Genomic DNA, 11,168 nt, shown 5'->3' with positions numbered 1-11,168 from the left:
TAATACCCATAAGACCACCACCAATAATGCACTGTTTCTAGGAAGTATTAATTCCCAAATCTGCATCAGCTGGTAACCTAGCACTCAGAACACCTAACTTCTTGGGGGGACACCTGAATCAAACCACCACATTCCATACCTGGCCCTCATAAACTGATATCCACACATGATGTAAAATGCAATGTATTCAGTCCAACTTTAAATGTCCCCATATTTTTATCAATCCTAACAATGTTCAAACTTTTCTATAGTCCAGGATCTTTGAATTGAGCCATAATACAAAAAAAAAAAAATCCCCCCAAATCCATAATGACACAGAATAAACATTCAAAATGCAAAAGATGGCATTGGGCATAGCAAAGAAATATTCAACCAATACAAGATTTAAACAGGGCAAATATCAAACTCTGGAGCTTTGAGTCCAACAAATCTAGTCAATGACAAGTCTCCAAGTCTGATAATTCTACCCAGCAACAAGTCTCTAGAGTTCTAATTCTGCCCTCCAGCTAATCTACTCACAGGGCTGGAAAATTTTTCATCCAGGCTGGCAGCTCTCCTTAGTAGCCATCTTGTGGTTCCAGCATCTCCAATGGGTCTCCACTGCAACCCGCAATTCATCCTCACAGCTCCGTCGGGTCTCCATGCAGGCAATCCTGTTTCACACTGCCCATTACCATTTACAAAATGTAAGACTGTGTTGCAAACACAATGACCCTCTCTTTTCTGCATTTCTTATACTCCATAATACCAGCTAGGGTGCCAATTTGTTAATCCCGGGGGGAATAAGCAGGCATTGAAGAACAGGACACCCCTTGAGCATTCAGAGCCCTTCAAAAGAGTCTACATTCTTCCTATTGCCGTAGTGCAGGTCAGCTGGACCAAGCTCAAAAGATGTAATCTCTCATATAATTTCAGCCCAAAGATTTCATTTCTGTGCCATATCTCTCTGTTACACCAGTCCATTTCTATGTACTGCAACCCTGCACAAATTCTCAGGACATGGACATAACAGCAAGCCTCTCACACAAACTTCTTGTAGCCCAGTCCAAGCAAAGCTCTTTCTCACCCTCACAAGCCAAACCTCACAATCCATAGTTTTTATTGCATTCAGTTCCTTCAACTCTGACTGGAATAGTCCATCAAGCTGTGCTTACAGCACTACAAGGTGTCTCTTAGGCCAAGGTTTCAAATCCTTCTGTATTCCTCTTGAAAATCAGCTCCAAAAGGCCAAAGCCACACAGTCAGAGGTGTCCAGTAGCAATTGACACCACTCCTCCATACCAACATTATTTTTGCAGTCAGGTTTGCATTGCTGGCAGAAATTACTCAATCATGGCATGAGAAGAGAGTGTGTATCACCCCCTGGCCAATATAAGGTAGACAATAGCAACAGAAGAGTGTGCCAAACACTGGTAAGAGGATACTAGCTATAATATCCATAAGCCCACCCCCAACAATACACTGCCTCCAGAAGGCATTAATTCCCAAACCCCCATTAACTGGTAACTTAGCATTCAGAGCACCTAAGTTTATTGGGGAACACCTGAATCAAAACACTACATAGAATAAAAGATATAACCCTTAACAGGAGTATAGGAGGAGCACTCAGAAAAGAAGGGTCCTAGAAAGAGTGGGATGATGGATAAACTTTAAAAAAAAATGGCTCTGACCTGTAACTGACAGTACCAGAAATAAGAGCTACTCACCTTGAGCTGTTGATGAGAGAGAACTATGATGTCCCCCAAAAAAGACAGGCTTCTGTCAAACACTTGATTACATACCTGAGGTAAAATGTAAGACTCTATTGCTGAAGACATCATATGCAGCCAGCATAGATCATGGAGAGACCTGGAAGGAATCTAGAAGACAGCCAGTCCCCATATAATTAGCTCTTCTAGTGCTGGAAAGCTCTACATGAGCTACTGAGGGAAAGTGGCCATCAATGGTGTGAGCAACCAGGGATCTAAGCTACTCAGAGGCAACTAGCCTGACAAAAAGTTCACACCAGTGCAATGATGGCACACAGCCTTGGTGGGTAACCAATGGTTTTCTGATTAGCTTAGAGATCCCTTCAATGGAAAAGAACCCCTATCTGGAACTGGGAACCAGGTCTGAATCCTATGGAGACAAAGACTATGTTCTCCAATGTCAAGCTCCAACTAATCTTTGGCTAAAAGAGGGGCTGCCATCCATCAAATATCCCTAAATTAATAACACTTATCCTATTTAACCTATCCTGACTTCACTCTCTGCTGGAGAATCTGTTTTCCCTTTTCAGAAAGTATCAAGACCTGAGGAAATAAACCACCCCTCACATCTCAGTCAAGGCTCAGGTGAAACCACATAAGAAGTGGGGAGATAAGTAAGAGTGCTGCTTCCATGGTAAGCCTGACAATCAGCACCAGGGTGAAGGAGACAGACCGTGAGGATACTCAACACTTACCAATGCAGAGATCCAGAGGCTCCTAAGAGCTCATCACTGAAGTAGACATAAAACATGTCCACAACAGCTCAGGGAATTTTGTGAAAGAGGGACCAGAAAGATTATATGAGCCACAGGATGGTATTTTATGCCCAGAGGCATGGCCTCCCCCCCCAATAACTGACTGCTGCTCCCACAACACACAACACACAACCCCATGGGGAATATCAGCAACCCCACTGAAGAGGGTCCCCAGTGGAATGGGGGCAGGGACGAGGGAAAGGATGGTACCAACACATGATGTATCCATAAAAAGTATGTTATTCATAAAAGTTAATTATAAAAAAGAATGAATTTTTCCTGAGACCCTTTTTGGGGATAAAATTTGGCTCTCCTTGAACATCTATCTATACTCTCAGGATATGCAATCAGTATGTTTGAATCAGCACAATTCTTACTGATACTTACTTAAGTCTGCTTGACAATTATTGTTCTAAGTGTCTATTAGTAAACTGGTATTCTGTGTGTGTGTTTAAATAAATTACTTTCCCATTCACCTTCATTCATCTTGCTGTGAAGCCACCTGGAGAGAGGATCATCTTGCTGCAGGGGCATAGTCCTGGCATTGTTTCTTGTGGGCTGACACATATGGTGCCAATGGTGGGAGCAATTAAAGTCCTAAATTTAAAAATTAGGTGACTAGAGGAGGGAAGCAAAATAGGTGCAATTAAGTTGTTGCAAGACCCTCCCATCAGGAAACAATGAAAACAAGTATGATGGCCCCCTAAGTTCCTCCCCACTCTGAAAGAACTGAATCCAAGTTCAGTGCCAAAATCAAACAAGGAAGGAAAAAGGCAAGGGAGAAAGAAAGGAGGGAGGGAAGGAGAGAGGGAGAGAAAAACCTCAACTCCCCCAATGTGTCAATGACAACTTCCAATTATCTGTCTTTGCTTTGGTTTCCACTTAGTAAAGCTTGTTTTCAGGTTTACTGCAGCAGCAACAGATGTGTCAGTTTTTCTTGATTGATATCTTGCTTAGCTCTAATTTACCTAGATCGTCAAGCTCCTTGTAAATCACAACATCATCTGCAGGACTGCCTTACACCAATCAAAAAGGTTAATCTATTTCTATAGGGAGTAATCACAATCGGCTTTGTAGAAATACTGACCAGTAAAGTGTTCAATCACTTCAAAAGAGTTGCTAATGTCATAACCACTGCTACTTAACTATACAAACTATAATGTCAAAAAACATTCAAATTGTTAGCCATCCGTCTGGTCTTCTCTATTAAGACTGTGAGCAACCATCATTTCCAAATTTTCTCATAAGTACATTGCTAGATCCAAGTACTATGTTGCAGACAAAAAAAAATGAGACAGTAGTCACAATCAAGATAAGCTCACAGTCAATAAAAGGTAACTTATTAAATGTATACAATGAGCCATTAAAGAAGGTCACTCTACTGAGATCTTATAAAATTATTTCAGTAACTGGGGTTTATTCTACAAAGTATATTTCTTCCTACAGTAGCATTTATATCACTTGGGAGTATGTTGAAAATGTACAACTTAGTTTGCATAAGATCTCCAGGTGATTTGTATGCACATAAAATATTTTGAAAGACATGACTCTAAGTCTCATCAGTAAAATAGGAAAACTGGCTGTAACTACATTAGCTCCCAAATTCCATACATTTGTGCACACCACTTTGAGTAGAAAGGTGAATGACCCAGTAGGCATGCTCATCATCATCAAATGGAGAGTATCATCCATAGTAGAGAAAGATAATATGCAAATTAATCAGAATTTCTTACTATAAAATTCATCAAAGTTAGATGACATGTACTGTGTTGGCTGGAATTGCTACTATTTTAAGAAGTGAAAGAGTATTTGAATTCTATATTGATATTTTTCACAGAAGAGACACAGATATTACCAGTTTCAAAATCGAATATAACTTATTCATCAGAAGAACTTGTGTAGTTCTTTCCAAAGTACTATGAGCAGAATCTTGATATATTTCTGACTTGCTTCCTCCTTAATGAAGACATTAACTATTGTTCACTTCTTTTAGGAAAATATAGAGTCAATGCCCCATTTTCTCTTTTAATCCATTAAATACATTTTTTCCATTTTGTATTCATGACAATTAACTTGTAGAGCTATTGAATTTTCCAAATGAACTTGAGTAAGTAACAACTAAGCTATCTATTCTGATACTTTAATGAGCAGATATATTTTAATTATTTATGATACATCATAACATGCCAGTAAATGCTTTCTAGTGTTTGCTGTAACAGCAATGAGGTCTTGATAATTTTATATGTATCATTCCTTGCCATTAAATTGTTCACTGGAAATGTAAAGTGATACTGCTGATGGGATTATGAGAATTAGATTTTTGGGTCAGCAAAGTTTGAGCCATCATAAGGCTACTATGCCTGTTACTAATTATCCCAGGAAGAACTTTATTTTGTAATGTGCTGACGTCATTGCTATTATATTGCTCCTTGGAGTAGCCTTCTTTTCTGAACGTTTGTCATCACTAAAAACCAAATGCCTATTTTATGTTTGTCCCCATGGCTGGCTATTTTAGGGGAAATACTAACTCTCAATCTGTCAGCAATGACTTGTATAAATAATTTCTATTTTTCTGGCTCTTGTTATTCAAAGTATAATTTGGCAGTAGGGTGGGTTGTTCTCTGATACTAGGTCCTAAAAATCAGTGAGTTCCATGCCCTTGACAATAGCTGACCCTGAGTTCTCATTAGTTGGGTGACAAAATGATAGGCAAGATTTAAAAGTAAGGATTAATATTTATTGACTTTTAACTTGATGCCAAACACAGTGTTTATGTTTAAAGAATGATGCTATGAAGAAGGTATAATCCACATTGTGTAAGGAAACAGATGATATGGTGAGTTGAATCCTTATGTCTGTTCTCTATTTTGAGCAGTAATTTATCCTAATTATCTCAATCAGGTATTTCAGATTTGATTGGCTTCATTTGCACCAATTTCTGACATAACTTACTGACTGGATCCCTCTTTGACACCCTGACATTTTGTGCAGTGTGTCAGTGGGCTGATCTCCTTGATGCACAGGGTCCAGTGGTTTGCACTGTCATTCTAAAGATGGCTATTTTGAAAGATAGCTTTGACCTTAATTTAGCTGCAGTGATAATGCCTCGTGGTAATGGGATGCTAACTCAAGGGACGCGATGTATACTCTTGACCTGCAGTTAAGTACATTGCCATTTCTTTAGCAAGTGGCCCATAAGGAATCCAAAAAGCCTTCTGGGTATATGGAGACCAGGGCTTCTCATAAATATACTCAATTACCCAATGATTCACTTGCAAATTACTGCTTCCTAACCAAGACTTGAAATGATTATTTAAAAGTTTTAATGCCCAAGAGATGAATGTTAAAAACCAATATATGATCTCAGTTGGCACCCAAATTATCCTTCCTGGGATGAATCAGCTTCTGTTTGGCCTAAAACTAAATAGAGGATTAAAGTAAGAAAAAGTTAAATGTGGATGGAGTCAACATGTCAAAACTGAGCTCACCAAAATTCCCCCTGTCTGTGAGTGAACCCCATTTGGACACACAAAGTGGGTCCCCAAGGCTGCGTTTGCAAATATATTCTTACCTCCTGACCAAAGCTGACAGATTTGCCAATATCTAACTCAAGATGAGCACGATGGTTTCTCTCTCACGGTAATTTAAATGTAAAACAAGGAGAGTGGCTGCAGCCATGGAATCCTCTTGCGAAGAACTCCACCATTGCCCTGGAATGTGTACTTTTCAAGGTATGTAATGCCTTCTTCTAAGAGAGAGAGTGAGAGAGAGAGAGAGAGAGAGACTGACTGACTACAAGAGCTTATTTAAACCTACCTAGAATCTTTTCATTTTTCTTACAACCTAAAGAATATTAACTAATATACAAGTCCTGTCCCAGATTTCTTTTCTTTTTTTCCTTAAAAAAAAAAAATATATATATATATATATATATATATATATATATATATATATATATATATTATTTATTTGACAGAGAAAGAGGAAGAGAGAGAGAATGGGTGTTCCAGGGCCTCCATCCACTGCAAACAAACTCCAGACAGGTGTGCCCCCTTGTGCATCTGGCTAATATGGGTCCCGGGCAATTGAACCGGGGTCCTTTGGCTTTGCAGGCATAGGCCTTAATCACTAAGCCATCCCTCCAGCCCTCTTTTTTTTTTTTTTTTTTTTTTAATTGGGGTCTCACTATCTAGTCCAACTTGGCTTGGAACTCCCTATGTAGATCAGGCCATTCTTGAATTCATGGCACTCAACATGCTTCACAGTACTAAATGCTGGAATTTCAGGCATGAACCACCATGACTGGCTCTTGTCCCATTGTGTGTGTGTGTAGGTCAGAAGACAACCTCAGTGTCCTGCCTTCCACTTTATTTGAGTGGGGGTGGTCTGTCTGGTTATTTGCTGCTCTGAATGCCAGACTAGCTGGCCCACAGGTTTTGGGATTCTCTGACTCCACCTACCATCTTCATATGCACATTGACATTAAAGACTGCTACCTGTGTCCAGTTTTCACATGGTGTCCTAGTCAGCTTCACACTGCTGAGATGAACTTTTAAATCAGGCACAAGTTTATAGGAGGAAAGGTTTATTTGAAGCTGACAGACCCAGGGGAAGTTCCATAATTGAAGAAGTTGGCCCCCTTTCTCAGGTCCATGCAGAGAGAGCCGCCTCCCCCAGCCCCGCCCAGCACCATTAGCAAGCACACTCCAGCAACTCCAGGCAGAGCTCCAGCAATTTGCATACCTTGAAGCTGGAATTCAGATCCACATCCAAACACACCTCTGGCTAGAACCTAGGATCTGCCCACAGTGGCAGCTGAAATTCCAAGAAACTTTATTAAAACTCCTGAATATATTGAGGACACCTATTCAAATTACTGCACATGGGTTCTGGGTGTCTGAATACCAATCAGTCCTGCACAGGAAGCACTTTTAACGGCCGAGCCATTTCCACAGTCCATCTTGTCCCATATTTTTTTTTTCATTGTTAATAAAAGCATTTATTTTTATTTTATACAGAACAACCTGAAGTCTATATCATTAGTTAACAATTACCCAGGGGTTTACAGTGTGTTCATCTCAGCATCATGTTTTTGGGATTTGGGTTCCACACAAATGCAGGCAAGACTTTTGGGAGAAGGAGGGGCACAGCAGGAGTGTATTTCAACCCTTTTTCAAAGAAAAGGCAGTAGAGCATTCTGAGTCACTGAAAATCTGTGCAAATTGGGTTGCTAAAATAAGCACTGTACTGTGACCTCTTACAGAAGGGGCAAGAGAAAGACTTTGATAAATAAGAACATTTTTTTTCTGGTATGAGATAAGAATGGGAGGTTTACTAGTTTGAATGTCCCCAATTCTAGTACCATCCGATATTTAAAGGGGACCATAATCCAATTTTGAATCATTTCTTGTTCAAAAAGAAATGCTAGAACCCCTGGGACCAGAACATGAAGGGGCTGGTCATTCCTGAGCCCCTGTCCTATGTGCCGTAGCACAGTAACAGGAGAAAACAAGGTCAGAGTAGTGGCTTATGTTCCATGGAAAGAAAAGGCCTAGTTCACATTAAGCACTGATAAAGCCAAATTACTGGAGAAACCACAAGTCACAAAGACCTGCTGAAAGAGGACCCAATAGAGACCCACAGGGCGAGACCCAGAGCATCCTCAGCTTGAGGCACAGCAGGTAGAAAGTCTGGAGGTTTTAATAGAGTTGGAATCAGAACAATCCAAGACTTTAATTTTAATGGGAGAATTACAAAAAAAGAAATAAACATCAAATGCCAGTCATAATAAATGCCATGCAATTGTGGCAACCTGGTAGCATAAAAATATTGCCAAAGCATGCCAGGATAACCAACCTCTGTGCATGTTCAAGGGCTGTGGGAACTGACAGAATTGACAACCCAATACGACTCCTCTGGGAACGAGGCGCACAGGCCTGGTGTGTTGATCTGGAAGGATGCACAGAGTGGAAGCAGAATCTTCAGCGTGACTACAGTGTCTTGGAACCTGCTTGGACTTAAGGAGAAAGAAGCCAGACTCTCTCTAGAGATGGGGTGGCCAAATCTAACCCATACCACATGCACTAATCCTGGACATCCTACAGCTCATACCAGGCAGGGAAAGGGGCACTGGATAGGGAAGAATGGGGTCACTTCATCTTTGAAAGTCTTAATTTATATTTTAACTTCAAACATTTTCAGTGCCTCAGATACAATTTAATCCTAAGTCTTCAAAGGCCCCCTGAAAATAAAAGTATACTTTATTTTTAAATTTCCTCCTTTTCTTGTAGTCAGTTTCCTCCCAAAATCCATTCTACCCTGACTTAGAGACCACAATCTTCATCAGACCATCTGTGCTCATGGACTTGGGCCTTTCTAGAGGGAAGCCCAGGGCTTGGCTCCAGATGAGTTGTGCCAGCACCCCCAGTGCCCGTGACACCCCAAACAAGACTGCGTAGTAATTCATCTCCGTTGTGCCATAGTACTGGAGCAGTACTCCACTGTGAGCATCTACATTGGGCCAAGGATTCTTAGCCTTTCCTTGCTCTAATAGGATATTGGGCACAATCTTGTAAAGTTGAGCAACCAACAAACAGGAGGTCATTAGGCAGGTGTTCAAGAGCAAACTCTCGCTGACATAAATACCGTGGATCCGTCTTTCTTAGTACTGCATGGCCATAGCCTGGTACAACCCGCCCTGAGTTAAGTGTATTCCAGATGTAGTCTCGTAACTTTTCATCTGACACATCTTTACCAACTTCCTTCTGTAGTTGTGTTAGCCAGACAAGTACTTCCTGATTTGCAAGTCCATGCAGAGGCCCCACTAGCCCATTCATAGCTGCTGCAAAGGACAGGTAAGGGTCTGAAAGGGCACTGCCCACCAAGTGGCTAGTATGGGCACTTACATTGCCACCTTCATGGTCACCGTGGATGGTGAGGTACAAACGCATGAGCTCAGTAAACTGGTCATCAGTATAGCCTATAGGTGAAATTGTGGGACCAATCCAACTTTGAGTCAATGGCCCCAATATTGCTTCCTTCCCGGTAAAGATTCCAGTAGATCTTTGCTGCAACACATGGTAGCTTGGCAATCAGGTCCATACAGTCTTCATAAATCAACTCCCAGTACTTGGTTCGGTGGACACCCTCAGCATATGCCCAGGCAAAGTTACACTGTTGAGGGCTGTAATGGCTGCACTGAGCCGAGAATTGGGTGTAAGTTGTTAGGAAAGTTGTCCAACATGGTGACCACATGAGAAGGCAGAGCTGCTCTCTGTGCCCACTCCTGTGAGAGCCAAGATACCTGTTCCTCGGTTGGTATCTGACCAGTTACCAGCAGCCAAAATAAACCTTCAGGCAGGGGTTCTTCTCCACCCTTAGCCGTGGGCAGCAGATTCTGACATTCAGGTATACTGTGGCCATGGAAACAGATGCCCTCATCAGGATCAAGAACTGAAGTTTCATATACCAGTCCATTCATGCCTCTCATGCCACCATACATCATGTCCATGGAGATTTGGCCCACCACTGTCTTGCCATGTTGCTGCCTGAAGGTCTTAATTCTGGCCTGCTCTTTAGGTATCAGATTGGCCAGCACATCTTTCAAATTCGAGGAAGAAACACTGGCATGGCGGGCGCAAGGACAAGGCAGGATGCATTCTTGGCTCCCAGAGGCGGGCTGCCGCTGTGAGTAAAGCCATAGCAGGTGAATTCTGGGATCCGGCGGGGAGGGAAGGAAGGGAGAGAGCTGCGGCAAGGACAGGAGCGGCGGCCACTGCAACCCAAGACCGCGCCAAGCCGTGGACCTTGTCCCATATTTTTTAAAAGAGTATTACAATAAATTTTGATATAGCGAAAATCATCCCCATTTCAAAATAAGGAAATATATGCAGTTTTTACATTTTTTCTAATAGGTAAATGCAAACCTGATTTGGGGCTCACTTCTAATCAGCTTCCAAGCTAATGCTTTTGCTAGTAGCTCATTCCCAAAGACATGTTAAGAAAGTGGGGCTAAATCCTGGTACCTGACCATGAGACACTGGCTAGTTGGTGAAATCAACATGTACACGTCAGTAAAAAGCCAACACTCTGGAAGTTACAATGCCACTTCTTGACACTGAAAACAAGATAGTGAAGTGATTTTAAAAATAGCAGGGCTGAAGAGATGGCTTAGCAGTTAGGGAACTTGCCTGCAAAGCCAAAGGACCCAGGTTCAATTCCCCAGTACCCACGTAAGCCAGATGCACAAGGAGGTGCATGTGTCTGGAGTTCGTTTGCAGTGGCTAGAGGCCTTGGTGTGCCCATTCTCTCTCTGTCTGTCTCCTCTGTCTCTTCCTCTGCTTGCAAATAAAATAAAATAAAATTTTAAAAAATAGAAAAAAGCAGAAGTCAATTAATGTGTTTGAAATGAAATGTGATGTTACTAAGTAAGTACTTAACAGAATCCTTGGTAGGTCAATAAACAATGCCTATAAAAGTGCATAGATTGGGCTGGAGAGATGGCTTAGTGGTTAAACGCTTGCCTGTGAAGCCTAAGGACCCCGGTTCGAGGCTCGATTCCCCAGGTCCCACGTTAGCCAGATGCACAAGGGGGCGCACGCGTCTGGAGTTCATTTGCAGAGGCTGGAAGCCCTGGCACGCCCATTCTCTCTCTCTCCCTCTATCT

General features: G+C 41.7%; 1 pseudogene; it reads right to left on the bottom strand.

Annotated features, from left to right (window-relative positions):
* Nucleotides 1-8,816: 8,816 nt before the first annotated feature.
* Nucleotides 8,817-10,224, bottom strand: LOC101614075 (annotated as a pseudogene).
* Between the last annotated feature and the right edge of the window lie 944 nt (nucleotides 10,225-11,168).

This window comes from Jaculus jaculus, chromosome 2, assembly GCF_020740685.1.
Source record: "Jaculus jaculus isolate mJacJac1 chromosome 2, mJacJac1.mat.Y.cur, whole genome shotgun sequence".
Taxonomy (NCBI): Eukaryota; Metazoa; Chordata; class Mammalia; order Rodentia; family Dipodidae; genus Jaculus; species Jaculus jaculus.
The sequence above is the reverse complement of the archived record's forward strand: the minus strand, read 5'-3'. Positions and strand labels throughout refer to the sequence as shown.